At 33.9% G+C, this 24773-nt stretch overlaps 1 pseudogene across 1 annotated transcript; it reads left to right on the top strand.

Moving 5' to 3' along the window:
* The first annotated feature begins 14450 nt into the window (after positions 1 to 14450).
* Positions 14451 to 24527, top strand: LOC149839851 (ATP-dependent zinc metalloprotease FTSH 8, mitochondrial-like; annotated as a pseudogene). The gene is made up of 4 exons (XR_016431671.1): positions 14451 to 14681; positions 14912 to 15658; positions 22498 to 22725; positions 23951 to 24527. The product of XR_016431671.1 is annotated as an ATP-dependent zinc metalloprotease FTSH 8, mitochondrial-like (transcript).
* The last annotated feature ends 246 nt before the right edge of the window (positions 24528 to 24773 follow it).

Raw genomic sequence — 24773 nt, 5'->3', positions numbered from 1 at the left:
TTTAGACAAGTTGAGCAAAGTTAAGCACACAATTGATCATTGGTTTAATTAGCCCTGGTAAAGGCGTCAGGAACGGTTGAACCTCGTACCGACAGACGAGTCTCATTCTCCGGAATTATCCTGCATTTTAAAATAGAGGTGAGTTATTTTCAATTTTTTTTCAAAGGTCAGTTTGACTCGCAAAAAGTAAAATTTTTGCGATGATAACAGGTTTTGCGAAAAGAAACGCCTATTGTATTTTTTACTCGCCTCTTGTATTTTTATAACAGGGCTAGAGTCCTATCACGGTCGCCAAACCTGTTATCATCGCAAAATTTTTTACTTTTGCAACTCAAACTGACCTTTGAAAAAGTTTTTGAAAATAACTCGCCTCCGTTTTAAAATGCGGGATAATTCTGAGGAATGTGACTCTCAGGTTCAACCGTTCCTAGCACCTTTATCAGGGGTAATTGAACCAAGGATCAATTGTATGCTTAACTTTGCTCAACTTGTCTAAATCATGTTCTATTTCCTAAATGCACAAAGAATCAGACATGTGCTATCAATTTTCTGAAAATGCATATTTGAAAACATGATGTTTGCTTTGAATATTGGAAAATATTTGGAGATTCTTGGAAAAGATAACACTTGGAAAATCATGAACTTAGTGAGAGAATATTTCTAAGGAAAATGAAAATCGATTTGTGAAGAATCCAGAGGTTTTATGAAAATCGATTTTTGAGGAATTTTAAATAACTTGGAAAAACTTGATTTCTTTGAATTAGAACTTGGAAATTGAAAATATAACTTAGAAACATCGAATTTGGAACTTGGGAAATACTTGAAATATTATTGGCAAATCCATATTTTGAGAAAATCGATTTTTGAATAAGACTTAAAAAAATTTGAGAAAACTGATTTCTCTGAATTGAAATTGAAATTTGTAAATGCATGAATTGAATGAATATGAATTTGAAACACTTGATTTTGAGGAATTGAGAAAATCTTTTTGTATTTTTGAGAAATGCAGTGCATTTTGAAGTTAGCCTAAGAGTGTAGGCTGAATGTGGCTAATACGAAGATTACAAATCTGGGTATCATTCGTATTCTGACTATGGCCATAAATACAAATTCCACTAAGTTTGTCAACTCCATAAGAGCTAGTGCACGTGCCATTCGTGTAGACCATATTGAATTTATGAAAATGTGCATGAATGATACATTCATCAGACATTTAATATTTGCAGAATTAAACTATATGCAATGCAATCCTAGTATAAGCTGAAATTTAAATTCTTATTCCAAATTTAATTTAATTTAATTTACATCACTATTGAATTTAAATACAAGAAATTAAAGGAAAGTAAAGTCTTCAATGTTCCTGTAAAACTAGAAAACTTTGTTAGTGAAGATATGTTGGCTTTTCTAGATTTATCCAGCAATATCTAGAAATTACTGGATTTTGCTAGATATAAGCCTTTTTGCCATGATTCTCTTAAATCAAAATGATGAAATATGAAATAAAATTGAATAAATAAGGAAGATAAGATATGAAATTTTGAAATTGGGGTCAAAATGACCAAAATACTCCTGATAGCAAGACTATGGCCTTGAAATCAGGGTTTTCAGAAAGATATTTTATAAAATGCAAGTTTTGAAATTCAAATGAAGATAAATCAAACTAAATATGATGTGACATGATTAAAAATATGGAAATTAGGGTTTAGAATTTCGAAATTGAGGTCAAATGACCAAATTGCCCCCGATAGCAAGACTATGGCCTTGAAATCAAGGTTTTCTGAAATAGATTTTGATAAAAATTTGAGATTTATGATTGAAATAACACAAAATAAAACATGAAACATCCTAATATGATTCTAAACATGAACAAACCTTAAAATCACACACTTATGCACGAAAATCAAGAAATATCACAAAAAATGTGATTTTATCAGTGTTTTTGGATCTTTCAAGTATCCTGTTTTGCAATTTTATTAATTCAGACATCAAATGAATTCTAAATTTCATAAAAATTGGCACAAACACTTATTATAACCCTAAAATCAGATTGGAATTGCAAAAATAATTTTTTGACATTATTTTAATCCGAAAATTGCATTAAAAACCTAAAATAAGCTATTTTTAACCTAGGTCACAAACCAGTTTCAGAGTTAGACCCGAATCAGGGGTCAATCTTCCATGAAAACTTCTAAATTTTTACAGAGATAAACTAGGAGGAAAAACAGAGATTTCCCAATTTACAGATTGGAAAAAGCATCTCCGGTTAGGGAGAAACCCTTCCGGCAAGCTGCACTAAAATCTAAAAAACCTAACAGGGGTTAAAACAACTACTTCAGATTGAAAATACAGACATAAATAGCAAACTTAATAAAAAATTTCTGAAATTTTAACAGTAAACAGTAGACAGAAAAATAATAATACTCACTTTTTACAGATCATGAATCGGATCTGTGGTTTGGGATTTATGAACAACACAAGTCTGATTAGGGTTTTGGTAAACCCTAATGAGTTTTAAATTTAAAATCACACTTTCTGTCAGAGGAAAAATACTGAACAAATATAAAAAAATTTCAAAATTTCACAGTAGATAGATCTAATCAATATGAATCCATGACACTTTACAGATCTCAAATCGGATATAGGATGAGAAAAATATCATCACAGCAAGTTACCTTCCTGATTTTAACAACGATTTTAAAGCTTTATAAACCCGATTTGATGTCTGATTTTTCTAACAGGGTTCCCGAATCCCAAAACCTCTGATTTTTTCACAATAGTTCATTTACATATGCGTGTATCACATATAAAAAAATCAGCAATTGACAATATATATTTTAATCCGAAACAACATGCTCTTTTGTGTTCTAAATTTAAAACACACAGAAATCTAATAAACTTGAGAAAACATGCATTAACTAATGAAAAGCAATAAAATAAACACTAAAACAGTAAAATAAAAATTATTCCTATGCTGGAAAACGTGTAATAAACATGGATAAACAAACAAATAAATAAAATACAGGGAATCAATGGCTGGAATTTGATTTTACCTTTAAAAGCATGGATTTAACCCATTAAAAGCGTAAATCACATGTTTTATTGGTTAAGAATATAAAAAATAATATAATAAACGATTCTAATGGATTAGAATAATGAAAAACAACATGGAATAGAGTTAGATCATCTTCTTGAATTGATTTTGGGGTTCTTGGATGAAATCCATGGTTAAATCCATGAACACAAGAGTTTTCATGGTGAAATCTATTGAAAAATAAAAAAAACTAATAAAAAATAATAAAATAATATTAAATAACTCACCTAGTTCCCCTATTTATAGATTTTTTTTTTTGGATTTGTTTAGGCAGAGTTTTGATTTTTTTGGACTCTTTTTAATTGTTTTTGATAAACCACATAGGGAGGACGATTTTTTTAGAGAATTCTAACTTAAATGGACTCTAATTAATCCCTAATTAAACCCTAGAAAGTCCAAATGTGGCACCACCTAGAATGGACCCACATTTGGTTTTTAAAACTTGAATTTAAAACCTTTAAAAACCAATGGTTTAAAACTTAAATAAAATGGATTTTCAAAATTGATTTTGACTCCTCTAAACCCCTAACCTAACTAGGACAATGACTAACCCTAGTCTAACCTTGACTTCTTCAAATGTGGCGCCACCCCGAGTGAGCCCCACTTGAATTTTCAAAAACGATTTTAAAACTTGAAAATGAGAGGTTTTTCAAAAGAGATTCAAAAGTAGACTTTGAGATTGAAAGTTTTGAAATGGTACAGAGTCTTGACTGAGTCAGAACTCCTCTAGATACGGCGCCAACGGGGTGGGCCCCACATCGAAGTTTTGAAAAACTTGAAATAAATACTAAAAATGACTTTAAAAAGGGGGTTAAAATCAATAGTTGAAATTCAAAGTTCTGAAAGTAGAGTCTCAAGCGAACTGGAACTCCGGGTTAGAGTCCTAGATTTTTGATTTTGGTTTTTAAAAGCCAAATGAAGGAGTTTTTGAAAAGATTTAATCAAAAATGGTAAAACAAGTCAGAAAATACAGTCAGGGTTAGACTCCTAACTCAATCAGAACTCTGAAATAGAGTCCTGAATTAACTGGACTCTACAAAATGACCTAATTTTTGAAAAACAAATGAAAATAAATGAAAATTGAAGTAAAAACAGAGAACAAACTCCTGACTGGATTAGGACTCTGGGACAGAGTCCTGATCAGACTGAAACTCTAGATTTTTTTGGTATTTTCTGAAAAACAGTTTATAGAACTTGTGAAAACAACGAAAACAATAATAAATATTGGAATAAAACAAAGTTCTGATTCAACTGAGACTCTGGGGACAGAGTCCTAATTGAACTAAGACTCTCAGATTTTTGGATTTTCTGAGAAAACAAATGAGAGAATTTTGAAAAACAGTTAAAAACAGGGTAAAATTAAAGTTTTGGTTCAGAGTCCTAATCTGATTAGGACTCTAAAAAAGAGTCCTGATTCGATCAGAACTCTAAGAATTTTGGTTTTCTGATGAGCAAATGATGAAATTTGGGCAAAGCTTTTGAAAACTAGTGAAAATGAAGTGAGAAAATCAATTTTATATAGAGTCCTGATTTGATCAGGACTCTGGGTAGAGTCTTGATTTGATTAAGACTCTGGGATAAAACCTCAAAATTTTGAAATTCTTTTATAAAAGTGTAATAGTTTTGGTGGATTGAAAGATTTCTGAAAGATTCTCTCAAAATTGAAATCAGGATTAGAGTCCTGATCCAACAGAGTTCTGCTTTGACTGAAACTCTGAGTTTCTGACTCATTTTGAAAGATTTGTTTGAAAATAGATAAAATAGTTGTAAAAGATTAGAGTCCTAATTCGATTAAAACTCTGAAGAAGAGTCCTGATCCGACTGGACTCTTGAAGAAGAGTCCTGATCCAACTAGGACTCTGAAATGTTTGGAGATTTTTGACAAGTAAAGGAATCCAGAAGCGACACCACCTAAATGGGTCTCATCTGAGAATTGAAATCAGTTGAAAATTGAGTTTAAAATGAATCCAGATTGTTTTCTGAGAAAACATTTCGAATTGTAAGGTCCCGGGCTTGGAAAATGACAGAATGTTGAATAAAAACCCAGATTTTGAAATTGATTTCGAAAGAAAAGTTTTAAAACTTAAATCTGGATTAAATATTTTGAAAACACAAGTGCTGGATCTCGAAAATGAGATGTAATGACATGCAATGCAATGAAATGATATGCTGAATTCATGCAATGATAAGCAATGACACATGAAATGGATGAATACTGAATGAGGAGAAAAATTTGGGGTGTTTACAGATGCCCCTCTTTGCTGCTAAGCTGGTTAGAGGCCGAGCTTAGTGGCAAAGAAAAACAACCAAATTCAGACTACAAAATGTCCCAGTTAAATAAATTTGACTGGGTATGAAAGAATTAGTTCAAATGATGGTGGTAGATATAGCATAAAGAATAAAGAAGAAGATTCACCTCATCGAAATGAGGCTCAGGCTTAGCCCTTAACCTGGATGGGACGACAAATGAAATACCTCATCAGAATGAGGCTCAGGTTTAACCCCTTGACCTGAAAGGGGACGATACCTCGTGGAAAAACGATGTTCATGCTTAACCCTTAACTTGAAAGGGGACGATACTTCGTGAAAAAACGAGGTTCAGGCTTGACCCTTAACCTGAAAGGGGACGATACCTCGTGGAAAAACGAGGTTCAGGCTTGACCCTTAACCTGAAAGGGGACGATACCTCATGGAAAAACGAGGTTCAGGCTTGACCCTTAACCTGAAAGGGGACGATAAACGAAGTCCTCGAATGAAAAAACCATGATGAGACCTTCGAATTTTGCACAACAAATCCGAGAGGGGTTTGCAAAAGGAAGAAAGGGGGTTTCCCTAAAGCTTGAAAAGGGATTGATCTTGAGCGTCTCATTGCTGAGACTGTGTGGCTTTTAAGACAGATGACCTTTTGCAGAAAAATTCAGGTTTAACCCTTAACCTGAACGGGAACTGCCTATGGTGGGACAGTGGGGAGCACAGGGAAGTGTGCTAATCTGAGAGCCCAGGCACTCAGATCAAAACAAGAAGGGAAGGATCTTGGACAACTCCCGTCATCCGATCCTAAAAGGGATAACAACAACGCCTGAATACATCAAAATAGACATCTAGCTCTCACTTCATGTCAGGATAACTTGAAAAGATTGTCAATAGGATAAAAATTGTAGTTAATTAAAAAATGATAAGCATATATATGAAAAATATTCCCTCTTGCCTACCTGAAGTATTACCTCCGATTGGGCTTAACTCCGTAAAATCAAGATTCGAATTCAAATATTATTGACATTGACTTTCTCTCAACGAAGCTATCAATTTCCTTGATATGGGCGGAAAAGAATATATTCTTGATATTGCGAGAGCTATTGGTGAAAGGATATTGATAAAAAAATTTCACAAAATTAAAGAAGATTCTTAATAGATTTGGCAGTCTGATATCCTGTGATTCTTTTCTCATGATGATCTTTCTGCACTTTTTTTGACAAAATTGGAGCTCTCTTGGATTTTTCGAGAATTTCATCATCCTTCATTTTGGAGATGTCCTGACTTTTCTCTTTTTTTGCTGTTACTGACAGAGTAGGTAAAATGGGTTTTCTTCTTTGATTCTTGTTGACTGTTATTCTTTGTAAACATAAAACCTTCATAAGATCCGTTTTCCATACTCAACTCGAGCCATTCGGCTCGTTCTGTCAGTTCTATGAAGCTCTTCGATGAAGATGTAGAAATCAGTCCCCTCAGGGGTTGCGAGAAGTTGCTCAGGATCAAAGATAGTGCGTGTCCTTCTGCTATTGGCTCACGCATCTTATTGCAAGCGGATCTCCATCTATGAATGAAATCCCTGGCCTTCTCGTTTTCCTTTTGCCTCAGACTGCAGAGATGACTGAGAGTCGGGAGTGCTTCAGCATTGAATAGAAAGCGCTCAATAAATAAATTGACCACTTTGTCGAACTCTTTCAGTTCTATCGTGTGGCCCCTATCCTTCTGTTTGATCTGAGTCTGTTCAGCACTGGCTTCAGCTTGCTCTGGCAGCATCTTGGTCATCATTTTCTTGAACATGACGTACATTTGGAGATCCACGTCATCCTCTGCTTGCTGACCCTGACTACGGGGTGAGTCCATTTCCTCTTCTGACGCGACTGAGTACGCGATGCCTTCAACTGATGTGGTTTTCTTTCCGGACCTTGTATGAACCATCGAATATCACAAATATTCTTCTCAATGTCACTGGTGCTCTCTACAAGGCAGAACTGATGATTAGGCTTTTGAAAGAAATTGGGTTGGAGGAAGATATTTGAGAATTTTGGTAGACAATTGAAATAATATCCCATTACTAGGGATTGAGTCGTCGCTGGAGTTACGACAATTGCGCAGCTATTCTTTGCAAAATAAACAACTGAAAAATATGCTTTGTTACCTAGGCGAGGTCGTCAAACCAAAGTGAAATGAAGATTAAAAGAATTTTATTGAAAACATGATTTTAATAATACACTTGACAGAGGGGAGGGAGAGAGACAATTTTCCACCACTCCTGATAATCAGAGGACACTCGAGGACCAGGAAAAATAGTGAGAGACAAAAGAATCCCAGCCATGTCTGGCAGAATGGTATGCTCCGGACCACTGATCTGATGTGAGATCAAACTCTGGCAAGACCCCTGATAGTGGGCGAATCTCTACACGCTTTTGTCTCTGAGAGAACTGCCTGACACACCGTCTGGATGGTAGTATGCGCAGAAGAATGAGCCAAGTAGCATGAACCGCTTGTCGTATGCATAAGTATATCTGGGAGGTGATTCCTAACGATCAAAGTAGTCTCATACGACCTCTTCCTCCTAAAGGTTATCGATCAAGAATCGGTATCATGCAATTGGAGGAAGCTTTTCACCATTATATCTGAATGAGCTGGCTCGGTTTCACCATTATATCTGATTAGGACATTCTGGTTTTCAAAAGCTTTGCTTAAATTTCATCATTTGCTTATCAGAAAGCCAAAATTCTTAGAGTTCTAATCGAATCAGGACTCTTTCTCAGAGTCCTAATCAGATCAGGACTCTGAACCAAAACTTCAATTTCATCCTGTTTTAACTGTTTTTCAAAATTCTCTTATTTGTTTTCTCAGAAAAACCAAAAATCTGAGAGTCCTAGTTCAATCAGGACTCTGTCTTTAGAGTCTCAGTTGAATCAGAACTCTGTTCTATTTTAATACTTGTTATTGTTTTCACTGCTTTCACAAGTTCTTTCGTCTGTTTTTCAGAAAATACCAAAAAAAATTTAGAGTTTCGGTCCGATCAGGACTCTGTCTCGGAGTCCTAGTCCAGTCAGGAGTCTGTTTTGAAGTCTGTTTTTATTTCATTTTCATTTATTTTCATTTGTTTTTCAAAAATTAGGTCATTTTGTAGAGTCCAGTTAATTCAGGACTCTATTTCAGAGTCCTGATTGAGTTAGGAGTCTAACCCTGACAGTATTTTCTGACTTCATCATTTTTGATAAAATCTTTTCAGAAACTCCTTCATTTGGCTTTTAAAACCCAAAATCTCAGAGTCCTATAAATCCAGGACTCTAGCCTAGAGTTCCAGTTCGGTTAGAACTCTATTTTCAAAAATCTTGAATTTCAGTTATTGATTTTAACCCATTTTTAAAGTAATTTTCAGTGTTTATTCCAAAATTTTCAAAATTCGATGTGGGCCCACTCAGTTGGCACCATATCCAGAGGAGTTCTGACCCAGTTAGAACCCTATGCTATTTCAAAATTTTCAATTTCAAATTTTCTTTCAAAAATCTTTTGAAAATGCTTTCAATTTCAAGCTTTAAAATCATCTTTTTTGAAAAACTCAAGTAGGGCCCACTCGGAGTGGCGCCACATTTGAAGAAGTCAAGGTTAGATTAGGGTTAGTCAATGTCCTAGTTAGGTTAGGGGTTTAAAGGAGTCAAAAACAATTTTGAAAATCCATTTTATTTAAGTTTTAAACTATTGGTTTTTAAAGGTTTTAAATTCAGGTTTTAAAAACCAAATGTGGGTCCATACTAGGTGTTGCCACATTTGGACTTTTTAGGGTTTAATTAGGTGTTAATTAAGGTTTATTTAGAGTTCATTTAGGGTTAGGAAACCACAAAAAATCGTCCTCCCTTGGTGGTTTTAGATAAAGTTTGAAAAAGTCAAAGTTAGGTATTAATTAGTCCTAATTACATGGGTTTTGAAAAACTATAAAAAGGGGTCTTTAGAGGGTCAAAAGGGAGCTCTTTTCTCTCAAATTTTCGTGGCTTCTCTCTCCTCTCCAGCACCTTCACCTTCCTCCATTGCAGCTGCAGCCCCAAGGTGAGTTCTTTAATATTATTTTATTATTTTTTATAAGTTTTTTATGATTTTTCAATAGATTTCACCATGGAAACTCTTATGTTCATGGATTTAACCATGGATTTCATCCAAGAACCCCAAAATCAATTCAAGAAGATGATCTAACCCTATTCCATACTGTTTTTCATGATTTTAATCCATTAGAATCGTTTATTGCATTATTTTTTATATTCTTAACCATTAAAACATGCGGTTTACCTGTTAAATGGGTCAAATCCATGCTTTTAAAGGTAACATCAAATTCCAGCCATTGATTCCCTAAGTTTTATTTATTTCTCTGTTTATTCATGTTTATTACACGTTTTTCAGCATAGAAATAATTTTTATTTTACTGTTTTAGTGTTTATTTTATTGTTTTTCATTAGTTAATGCATGTTTTCTTAAGTTTCTTAGATTTCTGTGTGTTTTTAGTTTAGAACAGAAAAGAGCATGCTGTTTCGGATTAAAATATTTACTGTTAATGTCTGATTTTTTTATATGTGATACGTGCATGTGTAATTGAACTACTGTAAAATAATCAGAGGTTTTGGGATTCGGGAACCCTGGCAGAAAAATCAAACATCAAATCGGGTTTTTAAAACTTTAAAATCGTTGTTAAAATCAAAAGGGTAACTTGCTGTTATGATATTTTTCTCATCCTAGATTTGATTTGAAATCCGTAAAGTGCTGTGGATTTATGTTCAGACAATCTATTTACTGTAAAATTTTGAGATTTTTTGATGTCTGTTTAGTATTTTTCTTCTGTCAGAGAATCTGATTTTAAATTTAAAACTCGTTAGGGTTTACCAAAACCCTAATCAGACTTGTGCTATTCATAGATCCCAAACCACAGATCTGATTCATGATTTGTAAAAGGTGAGTATTGTTATTTTTTTAATCACTGTTTACTGCTAAAATCTCAGATATTTTTTATCAGTATTGCTATTTATTTCTGTATTTTCAACTTGAAGTATATGTTTTAACCCCTGTTAGATTTGTTAGATTTTAGTTCAGATTGCCGGAAGGGTTTCTCCCTAACAAGAGATGATTTTTTCAATCTGTAAATTGAGAAATCTCTGTTTTTCTTCCTAGTTTATTTCTGTAAAAATTCAGAAGTTTTCATGGAAGATTGACTCCTGATTCGGGTCTAACTCTAAAACTGGTTTGTGACCTAGGTTAAAAATAACTTATTTTAGGTTGTTAATGCAATTTTCGGATTAAAATAATATCAAAAAAATATTTTTGCAATTCCAAAAATTGCAAAACACGATACCTGAAAGATCCAAAAACACTGCCAAAATCACAATTTTTGTGATATATCTTGAATTTCGTGCATAAGTGTGTAGTTTTAGGGTTTTTTCATGTTTAGAATCATGTTAGGATGTTTCATGTTTGATTTTGTGTTTATTTCCATCATAAATCTCAAGTTTTATCAAAATCTATTTCAGAAAACCCTAATTTCAAGGCCATAGTCTTGCTATCAGGGGTAATTTGGTCATTTGACCTAAATTTCGAAATTCCAAAACCCTAATTTTCATATTTTTAATCATTTCACATCATACATAGTTTAATTTATTCTTATTTGGATTTCAAAAGTTACATTTTATAAAATATCTTTCTAAAAACCCTGATTTCAAGACCATAGTCTTGTTATCAAGGGCATTTTGGGCATTTTAACCCCAATTTCGAAATTTCAAATTCTATTTTCATATTTATTCAATTTTATTTCATATTTTATTAATTTTGATTTAAGAAAATCATGGAAAAACCTTATATGTAGCAAAATCCAGTAATTTTCAGATATTGCTCGATAAATCTAGAAAAACCAACATATCTTCGCTAACCAAGTTTTCTAGTTTTGCAGGAACATTGAAGACTTTACTTTCTTTTAAATTTCTGTATTTAAATTTGATTAGTAATGTAAATTAAATGTAAATTTGGAATAAGAATTTCAATTTCTGCTTAGATTAGGGTTTGCATTGCATATAGTTTTAAGCTTTGATATATAACTGCTATGTTTGTCATTCATGCACATATTTCAAATTCACTATGATCTACACGAATGGCACGTGCACTAGCTCTTATGGAGTTGACAAACTTGGTGAAATTTGTATTTATGGCCATAGTCAGAATACGAATGATACCCAGATTTGTAATATTCGTATTAGCCACATTCAGCCTACACTCTTAGGCTAACTTCAAAATGCACTGCATTTTTCAAAAATACAAAAAGGATTTTCTCAAAATCAAGTATTTCAAATCCATATTCATTCAATTCATGCATTTACAAATTTCAATTTCAATTTCAATTCAGAGAAATCAGTTTTCTCAAAATTTTTCTAAGACTTATTCAAAAATCGATTTTCTCAAAACATTGATTTTCTAATGATATTTCAAGCATTTACTAAGTTTAAAATCCTGATTTTCCCAGTTATATATTCAATTTCAAAGTTTGAATTCAAAGAAATCAAAAATTTCCAAAGTTATTTCACCTTTCTCAAAATCGATTTTCACAAAACCTCTAGATATTTCAGAAATCGATTTTCATTTTCCTCAAAAATGTTCTTTCAACATGATTCACGATTTTTCAAGTGATATCTTTTCCAAGAATTCTCCAAATATTTTCCAATATTTAAAGCAAACATCATGTTTTCAAATATGCATTTTCAGAAATTCATAGCACATGCCTGATTCTTTGTGCATTTAGGAAATATAACACAATTTAGACAAGTTGAACAAAGCTAAGCACACAATTGATCCTTGGTTCAATTACCCCTGGTAAAGGCACCAGGAACGGTTGAACCTCGTACCGACAGGCGAGTCCCATTCTACGGAATTATCCCGCATTTTAAAAAGGGAGGCGAGTTATTTTCAAAATCTTTTTCAAAGGTCAGTTTGACTCGCAAAAGTAAAAATTTTGCGATGATAACAGGTTTGGCGACCGTGATGGGACCTGTCTTCGCCAAAACCTGTTATCATCGCAAAATTTTTACTTTTTTGCGAGTCAAACTGACCTTTGAAAAAGTTTTTGAAAATAACTCGCCTCCGTTTTAAAATGCGGGATAATTTCGAAGAATGAGACTCGCCTGTCGGTACGAGGTTCAACCGTTCCTGGCGCCTTTACTAGGGGTAATTGAACCAAGGATCAATTGTGTGCTTAGCTTTGCTCAACTTGTCTAAATCGTATTCTATTTCCTAAATGCATAAAGAATCAGGCATGTGCTATGAATTTCTGAAAATGCATATTTGAAAACATGATGTTTGCTTTAAATATTGGAAAATATGTGGACAATTCTTGGAAAAGATAACACTTGGAAAATCATGAACTTAGTGAGAGAATATTTCTGAGGAAAATGAAAATCGATTTCTGAAGAATCTAGAGGTTTTGTGAAAATCGATTTTGAGAAAAGTGAAATAACTTTGGAAAATTTTGATTTCTTTGAATTCAAACTTTGAAATTGAAGCTATAACTTGGAAAATCGAATTTTGAACTTTGAAAAATACTTGAAATATCATTTGAAAACTTAGAGTTTTGAGAAAATCGATTTTAGAATAAGACTTAGAAATTTTGAGAAAATTGATTTCTCTGAATTGAAATTGAAATTTGTAAATGCATGAATTGAATGAATACGGATTTGAAATACTTGATTTTGAGGAATTGAGAAAATCCTTTTTGTATTTTTGAGAAATGCAGTGCATTTTGAAGTTAGCCTAAGAGTGTAGGCTGAATGCGGCTAATACGAAGATTACAAATCTGAGTCTTATTCGTATTCTGAATATGGCCATAAATACAAATTTCACCGAGTTTGTCAACTCCATAAGAGCTAGTGCACGTGTCATTCATGTAGACCACAGTGAATTGATAAAAATATGCATGAATGATACAACTGAGACTCTGAAGACAGAGTCCTAATTGAACTAGGACTCTCCAATTTTTGGATTTTCTGAGAGATCAAATGAGAGGATTTTGAAAAACAAGTAAAAACAGGATGAAATTGAAGTTTTGGTTCAGAGTCCTGATCTGATTAAAACTCTAAGAAAAAGTCCTGATTCGATCAAAACTCTAAGAATTTTGGTTTTCTGATGAGCAAATGATGAAATTTGGGCAAAGCTTTTGAAAACCAGTGAAAATGAAGTATAAAAATCAATTTTGGATAGAGTCATACTTCGATCAGGACTCTGGGGTAGAGTCCTGATTTGATCAGGACTCTGAGATAAAATCTCAGAATTTTGAAATTATTTGATAAAAGTGTAATAATTTTGGTAGATTGAAAGATTTCTGAAAGATTCTCTCAAAATTGAAATCAGGATCAGAGTCCTGATCCAACTAGGACTCTCTGTACAGAGTCCTGCTTTGACTGAAACTCTGAGTTTCTGACTCATTTTGAAAGATTTTGAAGGATTTGATTAAAAATGGATAAAATAGTTGTAAAAGATTAGAGTCCCAATCCAATTGAAACTCTGAAGAAGAGTCCTGATCCGACTGGACTCTTTGAAGAAGAGTCCTGATCTAACTAGGACTCTGAAATTTTGGCCATAACAGAAGATTTTAAAAGATTTTCTCCGAAAACAGGTAAAAAGGTAGTGAAAAGTAGAGTTATGATCCGACTAGGACTCTGGAAAAAGAGTCCTGATCCAACTAGGACTCTAAAATTTTTGAGATTTTTTGATAAGTGAAGGAATCCAGAAGCGACACCACCTAAATGGGCCTCATCTGAGAATTGAAATCAATTGAAATTGAGTTTGAAATGAATCCAGATTGTTTTCTGAGAAAACATTTCGAAATGTAAGGTCCCGAGGGTTGGAAAATGACAGAATGTTGAATAAAAACCCAGGTTTTAAAATTGATTTTGAAAGAAAAGTTTTAAAAACTCAGATCTAGATTAAATATTTTGAAAACAAGAGTGCTGGATCTCGAAAATGAGATGTAATGACATGCAATGTTATGCAATGCAATGAAATGGTATGCCGAATGCATGCAATGATATGTAATGACACACGAAATGTGAGCACTGGATAAGAGTGAAAATTTGGGATGTTTACAGACCCTCATGATTATGTTCCCGTAACTTATGTCTATGAAGTGGTTTGGTATCAAGAATTACTGAAGTTTGCTCCGACAGCTTTGGTTTTGGGGATCTTGTTTTATTTAGGAAGAATGCCTGGTGAATTTGGCATTGGTGGTAGTGGTGGAAAGGGTGGGCGTGGAATATTTAACATTGGAAAAGCTCATGTTACTAAATTTGACAAGAACTCCAAGAACAAGGTATGGAGCTTAACTTTCTGCCGCCTCACCGGATTTCTTTCATAGCTGTGATATGGAGTAGGATAAACCTGCCATTTTGCAATTTAGTTATGGATTTGTCTCTCATATGCTGTTTGTGTAAACCTTATTGCAGCATACTTCTCACAACAATTCTGGTGAATTTTTCTTTTTTTGGCAGTTTTTTAATGACTTTCTAATTTTGTGAAGGATTATATCTCTTATTGCAATAGGTATTTTTCAAAGACGTAGCTGGTTGTGATGAGGCCAAACAAGAAATTATGGAGTTTGTGCATTTCCTGAAAAATCCAAAGAAATATGAGGAATTGGGAGCAAAAATTCCAAAAGGTGCTCTTCTTGTTGGTCCTCCTGGCACTGGGAAAACTCTTCTTGCTAAAGCAACTGCAGGTAAATCAGCTGTACCATTTCTGGCTCAGATTTTATGGAGATGTTTGCTGGAGTTGGACCATCCAGAGTGAGGAGCTTGTTTGCAGAAGCTAGACAATGTGCACCTAGCATAATTTTTATTGATGAAATTGATGCAATTGGCCGAGCAAGGGGACATGGAGGCTTCGGTGGTTCCAATGATGAACGTGAGAGTACTCTGAATCAGCTCCTTGTAGAAATGGATGGATTTGGAACAACCTCTGGCGTTGTTGTTCTTGCTGGCACTAATAGGCCAGATATTTTAGACAAAGCTCTTTTACGGCCTGGAAGGTTTGATCGCCAAATAACTATCGATAAACCTGACATCAAAGGACGTGATCAAATATTTGAAGAAAATAAAGCTTGATAGTAGCCCAACATATTATTCTCTGAGATTGGCTGAACTTACACCTGGGTTTGCTGGAGCCGACATAGCTAATGTTTGTAATGAAGCTGCTCTTATTGCTGCAAGGAATGAGGTCTCACAGGTCACCATGGAACAGTTTGAGGCTGCTATCGATAGGATAATTGGTGGTTTGGAGAAGAAAAATAAGGTTTGTAGTTTGAATAGATGGCTCAGATGTTTTAATCTTTCTTTACATTTTTTTTTTCAAATCCTTCTTTCATGCAAGATTGCTTATTCTTTTTATGTAGTCCTTACATTTGAGTTTTCTATTTCCGGAGCTATCTGTGTGGTGCATAGAGATGGACCTTGTCGTGGCTAATTTTTGTAAAGAGTCTTACACACAATCAAGTCTACAAACAACTTGACAAAACATACATTCACCCAATATGGTAAACCAAAATAGCATACAAAATGCTCCACAGCACAAACATAAGAATAGTGCATAAATGCACTAGAATCTGAATATGTAAGAGGTAAAACCCTCTACCTTTATATTTAAATTACAATGAGCAGCATGCCCTTATTTATAGAGAGATTACATGAGAGGAGCTATTGGAGTAGATGTTGGGATAGCTGTTGGGCTACTCCCAACAGCTCTAATTAGAGCCGTTGGAAGTAGCCCAACAGCTCTATTCAAACAATCAACATTTTGACTGTTTGACAGAACCTGACAAAAAGATAAGAAAGAAATAAAATTACAAAAATAAATAAACAAAAAAGTATTACAAGAATATAAGTATATACTTTAAATATATAGTTATACACACACACATATATATATATACATATACACATACATACTCTTGTATTACGAAATGTATACATATAAATAAATAAATAAATAAATAAATAAATATATATATATATATATTCAAGTATATACATATATATGTTATTTTCTAACAGTCTCCCTCAAACTTATGGTAAAATCACTGAAAGTTTGTCAAGTAAAAAGTTGAATCTTGGTGAGCACAGTGCCTTGGTGAAGAAGTCAGCAAGTTGATATTCTGATGTCACATAGGAAAGATCAATAGTCTTCTTCAAATATTCCTCACGAACAAAATGGCAATCCATCTCTATATGCTTAGTTCTTTCATGAAACGTATGATTTCGAGCAATGTATATCGAACTCTTATTGTCACAACACAATCTTGTAGGATTCTGAAGGTGAATCCCCATATCTGAAATCAGTTGTTTGAGCCACACGACTTCCATAGTAGTAGTTGTCATTGCTCTATATTCAGCTTCTGTAGATGATAATGACACCTTTTGTTGTTTCTTGCATATCCATGAAATCAAAGATTCACCTAGAAATATACAAAAACCAGTTGTTGAGCGCCTGTTATTTGGATCTCCTCCCCAATCAACATCAGAATATGCAATAAGATCTAAGGAGGAGGAAGAGGACAGAAAGACTCCCTTATTTATAGTGCCTCTGATGTATTTAATAATTCTCATGACTGCACTCATATGAGTTGATATTGGAGCATGTTGAAATTGACTGGCTATATGTACAACATGGGCTATGTCTGCTCTTGTAATACTTAAATACATAAGAGATCCCACTAGCTGTCTGAAGGGAGTTGGATTGTCCAAAGGAACTCCATCATCGGCTCGCATTTTCATTCCGACAATCTCTAGAGTATCAACAACTTTATCATCTGAAAGTCCTGACCTGTCAATAATATCTGAAACAAACTTTGTTTGTGACAATATATACCTCAGTTAGAGTATGATACTTCTATACCAAGAAAGTATGTTAGAAACCCAAGATCTGTCATTTCAAAAGAATTTTTCAAAAACTGTTTTACTTTCTTGATTCTCTCCTTGTCACTACCTGTAATTAACATATCATCAACATATAAAAGTAAAATTACAGAAGAGTTCTTGATAAACAAAGCTGTATCAGTATAACATGGTTTTAAACCATACCTTGTAATAACATTGTTAAAAGTATCAAACCAAGCTTTAGGTGCTTGTTTGAAGCCATATAATGCCTTTTTTAATTTAAGCACTTTACCTGAAGGAATTATTAATCCAGATGGAATATCCATATATACTTCGTCATTGAGATTCCCATTTAAAAATGCATTTTTAACATCCATTTGAAATATATTCCAATTTTTAATAGTTGAAATAGCTACAAGCATTCGAACAATGGTCATCCTGGCAACAGAAGCAAAAGTTTCTTCGTAATCTACTCCATATTCTTGAGAATATCCTTTGGCAACTAGCCTGGCTTTATGCCTTTCCAAGGATCCATCACTTTTGGTTTTTACTTTAAAAACCCATCTACAACCTATTGTCTTCTTTCCTATAGGTAAATCCAAAATTTCTCAAGTATTAGCATCTTTAAGAACTTCTAATTCTATGTGCATAGCTTTTAGCCATTTAGGTAAATTTTTTGCTTCATTGTAACATGAGGGTTCAAAATATGAGTGGATAGCTATAAGACATGCTCTATGCTTAGGAGAGTGAATCATAAGACACAAATTTATTTGAGATTCTTGAGGTTCGTTCTGATCTACGAATAGTGATTTGTTATGAAGGAATTTCTGATGCTTCATGATTACTTTGATTTACACCTTCATTGGATGCATTTCGATTTCTTCTAGTGTATACTATTGGTTCTACATAAATATTTTCATCATTAGACAATAGTTTGAACAAGAAAGAATAATCAGAGTTTATGTCTTCTGACATGTTTTCTTCAAATCCACTTTCATTTTCAACAAAATTAACATTCCTTGAAATGAGAAGTTTATCATTTTTGGTATCATAACATTTAAATCATTTTTGTGTTTCCGAATAACCAATGAACGCATAGGAAATAACTTTAGAAGATAGTTTATCTCTTTTATCATTCAAAACATAACATTTGTAACCAAAGATTCTCAGCCTTTGATAGTCAGGTTGATATTTGAATAATTTTTCAAAAGGAATTTCATTAGATAAAGTTTTGGAAGGCATCCTATTTATAAGATATACTGAGGTTAATGCAACTTCAACCCAAAGATTTTTTGGAACATTTTTAGCAATAAGAAGAGTCCTTGTAGTTTCCATAATATGTCTGTGTTTCCTTTCTGAAATTCCATTTTGTTGCGGGGTTCTAGGACATGATCTTTGATGTAAAATTCCTTCGTTTTCTAAAAATTGTTTAAACTCATTTGACAAGTATTCTCCTCCAGAGTCAGTTCTGAGAATTTTGAGTTTACTTTCAAATTGATTTTTAATCATGTTATGGAATGTTTTGAAGGTTGCAAATACATCTGATTTATACTTAAGAAAGTAAATCCAACAATATCTAGTGAAGTCATCAATAAACACAACATAGTAGGAGAATCCTCCTTTAGAGGCTACAGGAGCAGGACCCCATACATCCCAATGAATTAATTCAAAAGGCATTGAGGAGTAAAAAGTTCTTTGACCATAAGGCAAGACTGTCATTTTACCAAGTAAATATTCTTTGCATTCAAAATTATCTTTACAAAGATTCTTGGTAATAGGTACAAAATTTAATTTCCTTATATTTGGATGCTCAAGTCTATGATGTCAAGTCCGTATGTCTTTTGTTTGGGCAGTGTTGCAAAATGATTCTTTTGGAATACAAAGGAAATCTATATAATAGAGATCTCCTTGCCTAGAACCTTCCTCAATCAATTTCTCGGACTGGCGATCCTGCACCCAACATTTACTTGATGAGAAAATGACATCAGATCCATGATTCGAGATTTGAGAAACAAAAAGTAGATTAAGATGAAGTTTTGGTATAAGTCTTATTTTCGGAATATAAAAGTTGTTATGTTTTGACAAATCATTTTTAAAAATTCCAACACCCTCTATTTCCAAGGCAGTACCATCGGCAGTGGAAACAAATGATGCATTTGAATTAGGTTGACATTCGGATAGTATAGATCTATGTGGGGTCATATGGAAAGAAGCTCCTGAATCAAGAAGCCAAGAGCACATACCAAGAGTAGAAGATGTTGCAATGGCCGCTCCTGAGGTAGATCCTTTAAGCAGTGGTTGCAATGCCTCCATCAATTGAGATAATGATTTGGTGAGGTCTTTGAGATTCAAAGTATCTTCATCTTGTTTTGATGGTGCAGCGGCAACACGCTTTTCTTGAGGCCTATATTTGTATCTAGGACATTGAGGCCTAATATGACCGGGCTCATTACAATTATGGCAAATGATTTTTGATTCTCCTCGATTCTTATTAAAATGAGGAGGTTTATATGGCTTGATATAGTGTCCTGGTTTTGATGCGGCAAGTGCGCAATACTCTTCTTGACCATTGCTAGAAGTAGCAAGCACACTAACATTTTTATTCATGTTTAGCATAGTCTCTTCTCCACTAAGTTTAGTGAGAATCTCATGAATAGGAGGAGGTGATGAAGATGATAGCAATGAGGCCCTTGTTTGTTCAAACTCGGGTTTCAAACCATAGAGAAAAGCGAAAAGTCTATCTTCTTCAACTTGAACTCTCCGCATTTCTATACACTTTCCTTCCCATTTGGGTTCAAATTGGGCAAGTTGGGTCCAAATGGAAGATAACTCCATAAAATAATCTCTTACATTCTTATCTCCTTGTTTAATGTTTCTAACTTTTTCTTGGAGATAATACTTGTGAGCCATATCTTTTTCGGTAAACATACCTTTAAGATATTTCCATGCTTCATTTGCCTTTTTGTAATACAAAAGGTTTGAGGCAATTTTTGTCTCAACTCCACTAAGCATCCATGAAAGAATTTTGGCATTTTTCATTTCCCATTCATCTAATTTTTTGTAGTATTCTTCTATGGCTTTGTTTTTTTCTTCAAGACTAGTCTCAACGTCATTTTCACCTAATGTAATTTTGGGAGTGGGTTCAAGAATAGTACCTCTTACAAATCCCCACAAACCTTGACCCTTGATGAATGTCTCCAAGTGTCCCGCCAAATGTTATAATTGCTTCATGTTTGAATGGTGGAATGAAGTTGGAGTTGCTTGTATTGTGCGGAAAAAATTCACCCATGATGAATCCAAAGAAAAAAAAGAACCACCAATCACGAAAAAGAGAAGGCACACTTTACGAGGCAGCTCACCAATACACGGTTGATCATACACCAAGCTTTGATACCATGTAAAGAGTCTTACACACAATCAAGTCTACAAACAACTTACAAAACATACATTCACCCAATATGGTAAACCAAAATAGCATACAAAATGCTCCACAGCACAAACATAAGAATAGTGCATAAATGCACTTGAATCTGAATATGTAAGAGGTAAAACCCTCTACCTTTATATTTAAATTACAATGAGCAGCATGCCCTTATTTATAGAGAGATTACATGAGAGGAGCTATTGGAGTAGCTGTTGGGATAGCTGTTGGGCTACTCCCAACAGCTCTAATTAGAGCCGTTGGAAGTAGCCCAACAGCTCTATTCAAACAATCAACATTTTGACTGTTTGACAGAACCTGACAAAAAGATAAGAAAGAAATAAAATTACAAAAATAAATAAATAAAAAAGTATTACAAGAATTTAAGTATATACTTTAAATATATAGTTATATACACACACATATATATATATATACATACTCTTGTATTATGAAAAGTATGTATATATATATATATTCAAGTATATACATATATATGTTATTTTCTAACAATTTTTGCATGTAGGAACACATCTCTTTTGCTCTATGATGTGAAATGATTTTTTTTTTGTGATATTCATTGGTGATTAGGAGAGGGACCTAAAGTTACAAGTACCTGTGTGTTTTGTTTCTACCAATATCTCATTCTAAATATTTCATGCTAGTGCGCGCTCATGATCGTGTATGTCTGCTTTGATTTTGGTTGTTCTGAGCTATTCCAGTTTGCCAGGTTCGTGGAGCTAAATTAACACCCCCATGGTGGTATTTGCTTTATAGAATTGTTTTCATTGTTCCAGTTCCTATAGTTGATGATCATATTTGCATGGATGTATTTCCTTTTTCTTTCTTTCTTTCTTTTTTTTTCTCTTCATAAGTGTTGCTTATTTGAACTTGCACATGTATTGCAAGTCTGAAAACATATTTATGGAATCCATGGTAATCTTAATGTAATGCAAGAAGTCTCTTGAAAAAATGAGTAACAAACCTGTTGTGGAACATAAATTTGTTTTTTCAAAGTTTTTTGTGTGTCCTATCTCTTTTTTTATATCAACTTTAACAAGAGCCGTTCTCTCTCTTGGTTCTTTGAAATTTCCTTTTCTTTGCTTATGCATCGGTGCTAAGGCAGATATTTTCTTTGTGTATAATATCACCAGCACTGTAATTAATTTATTTGGTGTTGGGCTACTGCTTTGGGATTGATTACTGTTAAGATTAATTTATCCTTTTACATATATATGTATGTTTATTATTCTTTTTGTACATATACATACTTATGTATATAGTATAGTATATATGTATATGTTCAAAGTATATATACACTTATTAGGGTTTAAGTCAAACAGGTTGACTCAGTCCCAATGACTAGAAACCTAGCTGTTGGGAGGCTCCTCCCTTTGGCTTTTGGGAGGACTCCCTCTCCTCTCCACTACTTATTCCTCTTATTTTCTCTATAAAAAAGGGTGTGAGTGTGTGCCTTTGTAAGGTGTGAGAGTGATGAGTAGTATTTGGTATTTTAAGTGTGTTTTGATAGTTATGTAGTGAGAAATTTATGTAATTTTTCTTTTTGTATTTCTAGTGTCCATTATGACTAGATTTATTCACTCATCAGTGTGATTTTTCTTTTGTATTCTTAATGTCCATTATGAATAAAATTATTCATTCACATTTTCATGTAACTTTTAGCTCTCATGTTTTATGTTCTTGGAGTCCATTATATAGTGCGTTGGGATCCGTGACAATTTGTGACAATTATTACAATAAGAAAGATTCTCTTTAGAAATTAAATGTGTGACTTGTAATACCTATTGCAGGGAAAGCTGATGTTATTGTTTTTCCAGGTAATCAGCAAGTCAGAACGTCTAACTGTTGCATATCATGAATCAGATCATGCTGTTGCTGGTTGGTTTTTAGAGCATGCAGAGCCTCTGCTTAAAGTCACAATTGTTCCTCGTGGCAGTGCAGCACTGGGGTTTGCACAATATGTACCAAATGAGAACCTTCTAATGACCAAAAAGCAGCTCTTTGACATGACTTGTATGACTCTTGGTGGTCGTGCATCTGAACAGGTACACTTTTATTGCTTTGTTTTCCTTAAATCTTGCAGTAATATTTTGTGAAATATTTGTCTGGACAAACTCGAATAGATCTTCATGGTTTTTTGGCCATAAGCTTTTAATTCTGCATGATTTGCCTTGAGACACTATGGCAATCTTTTGTGGTTACTCTGCGAATTTGTCTTTGTCTTCTTTTTTTTGGTTTGGTCTAACATGAAAAATTTCCTTGTCTGAAGCAAAATTCAAGTAGTTTCTTGTTTCTAAATGAATTACATTAATTTTCTAGTCTAAACCCATCATAATTTCATTGTTGACATTTCATGTAAGAGTTTGTTAAAATTACTGAATGAATTTGAAACCAAAAAGGACCTTTACACTTTAAATGATTAGCATAAAATAATAATAAATCTTTTGTTAACTCAGGCATTTTAACGGGTTATTCATGTATTTTTAACATGGGGGATTTGATATGAGCAGCTACTGCACATCACCTTGTGTTGGGATGTTGCAGGTGGTCTGCCTAACCCCAGCTTGCCTGTAAAAAAAAATGGGGGAGTTGGTAAGAACACCTTGAATAGTGTTAGTTGTAAAAACAATGAGCTTTTGCTTCATCGAAAATTACTCTTTTAAACACCATTCACCATTTTAACGGTAAAATGCCCTTAAGTTGATGGAAAAAGTCCTGGTTGTTTTCCTATCTCATGTATTGCCAATGTGCTTTAGGTCATAGGGCATTTGCTGAATTTCAAAAGAAAAATCTTGGTGAGGGTTGATTTCATTGGCCATAATGTTTCCAGAGATTAATTCATCATTTCAGGAGCTGATAGAAGCATAGTTGGCAAACCTGGCGAGTCGACTTGGATCGGATCCCTACTGGATCACTTATTCAGGCTACCGACCCTAATTCTGATTATAAAATTTTTTATCATGTATTTTATGATTTTAATACACAATTCTTATATAATATGAAGAATCTAATATTGTTCAATGAAAAAGTTAATAATCATGTATAATTATATGTTTTTGTAACTTAACCGTTGATATGTTAGCTTGAAGTCTAGTTATTTTCACGTCTTACTCATGTGCTTACACTATAAAATATAGAGTGCTGACTAGTCTGAGTCACCGAGTCAACCCGCTGACTCGCGAGTAAAGGATTGGGCGATCTGAACCTGAGTCACGGGTTTGCTAACTATGGATAAAAGAGCAATGATAACCAAGTAACTCTTTCTTGTAGGTTCTCTCAGGGAAGATTTCAACTGGTGCGCAAAATGACTTGGAGAAGGTGACCAAGATGACATATGCTCAAGTTGCTGTTTAAGGTTTCAGTGACAAAGTGGGGCTTGTCTCATTCCCACAAAGGGAAGATTCATTTGAAATGATGAAGCCATACATCCTCAAGACGGGAGCAATGATTGATAATGAGGTACGTGAGTGGGTGGACAAAGCATACAAGCGTACAGTAGAGCTAATTGAGGAACATAAGGAGCAAGTGAAACAGATGGCAGAGCTGCTGCTGAATGTAGAGGTTTTGCACCAAGATGACTTGGTAAGGGTGCTTGGGGAGCGACCTTTCAAGTCAAAGGAACCAACAGCCTATGAGCTGTGTCGTGAGGCTTTCATGAAGAAGAAGAGAAGAATAGACAGACTAAAGAGAAAGACACCCTCTCTAGACGGCACGGTGGTTCCTACGTAGATGAAGGTATGCTTATGTATATGATATTTTTCCTCGGTAAAATGATTTGTAAAAAATATCTACATTGAATTTCAATCTAATGTTTTGGTGAGCTGATGGTTCACTTTTTCCTGTAAAAGTGCTGCTTATTTATTGCACACTCCATGAAAGGGACTGATGATATGTTAAGGGCGATTTAGGATATTGGAGTTCATGCATTTTATCCTTTTTTTTTTTTTTACGAAAAACAGAGAATCAGTACAGTAATAATAAACAAATACAACAGTTGCAACATATTCGCAGTTGACAAGAAGTCATCTTATCATAGATAACATAGCAAAGAGCCCGCCCTGGGTTTCTCAAGTGGTTAGGGTGGTTCCTGGGA

This window comes from Nuphar pumila, chromosome 4 (assembly GCF_984573655.1).
Source record: "Nuphar pumila chromosome 4, dmNupPumi1.hap1.1, whole genome shotgun sequence".
Classification (NCBI taxonomy): domain Eukaryota; kingdom Viridiplantae; phylum Streptophyta; class Magnoliopsida; order Nymphaeales; family Nymphaeaceae; genus Nuphar; species Nuphar pumila.
The sequence above is the reverse complement of the archived record's forward strand: the minus strand, read 5'-3'. Positions and strand labels throughout refer to the sequence as shown.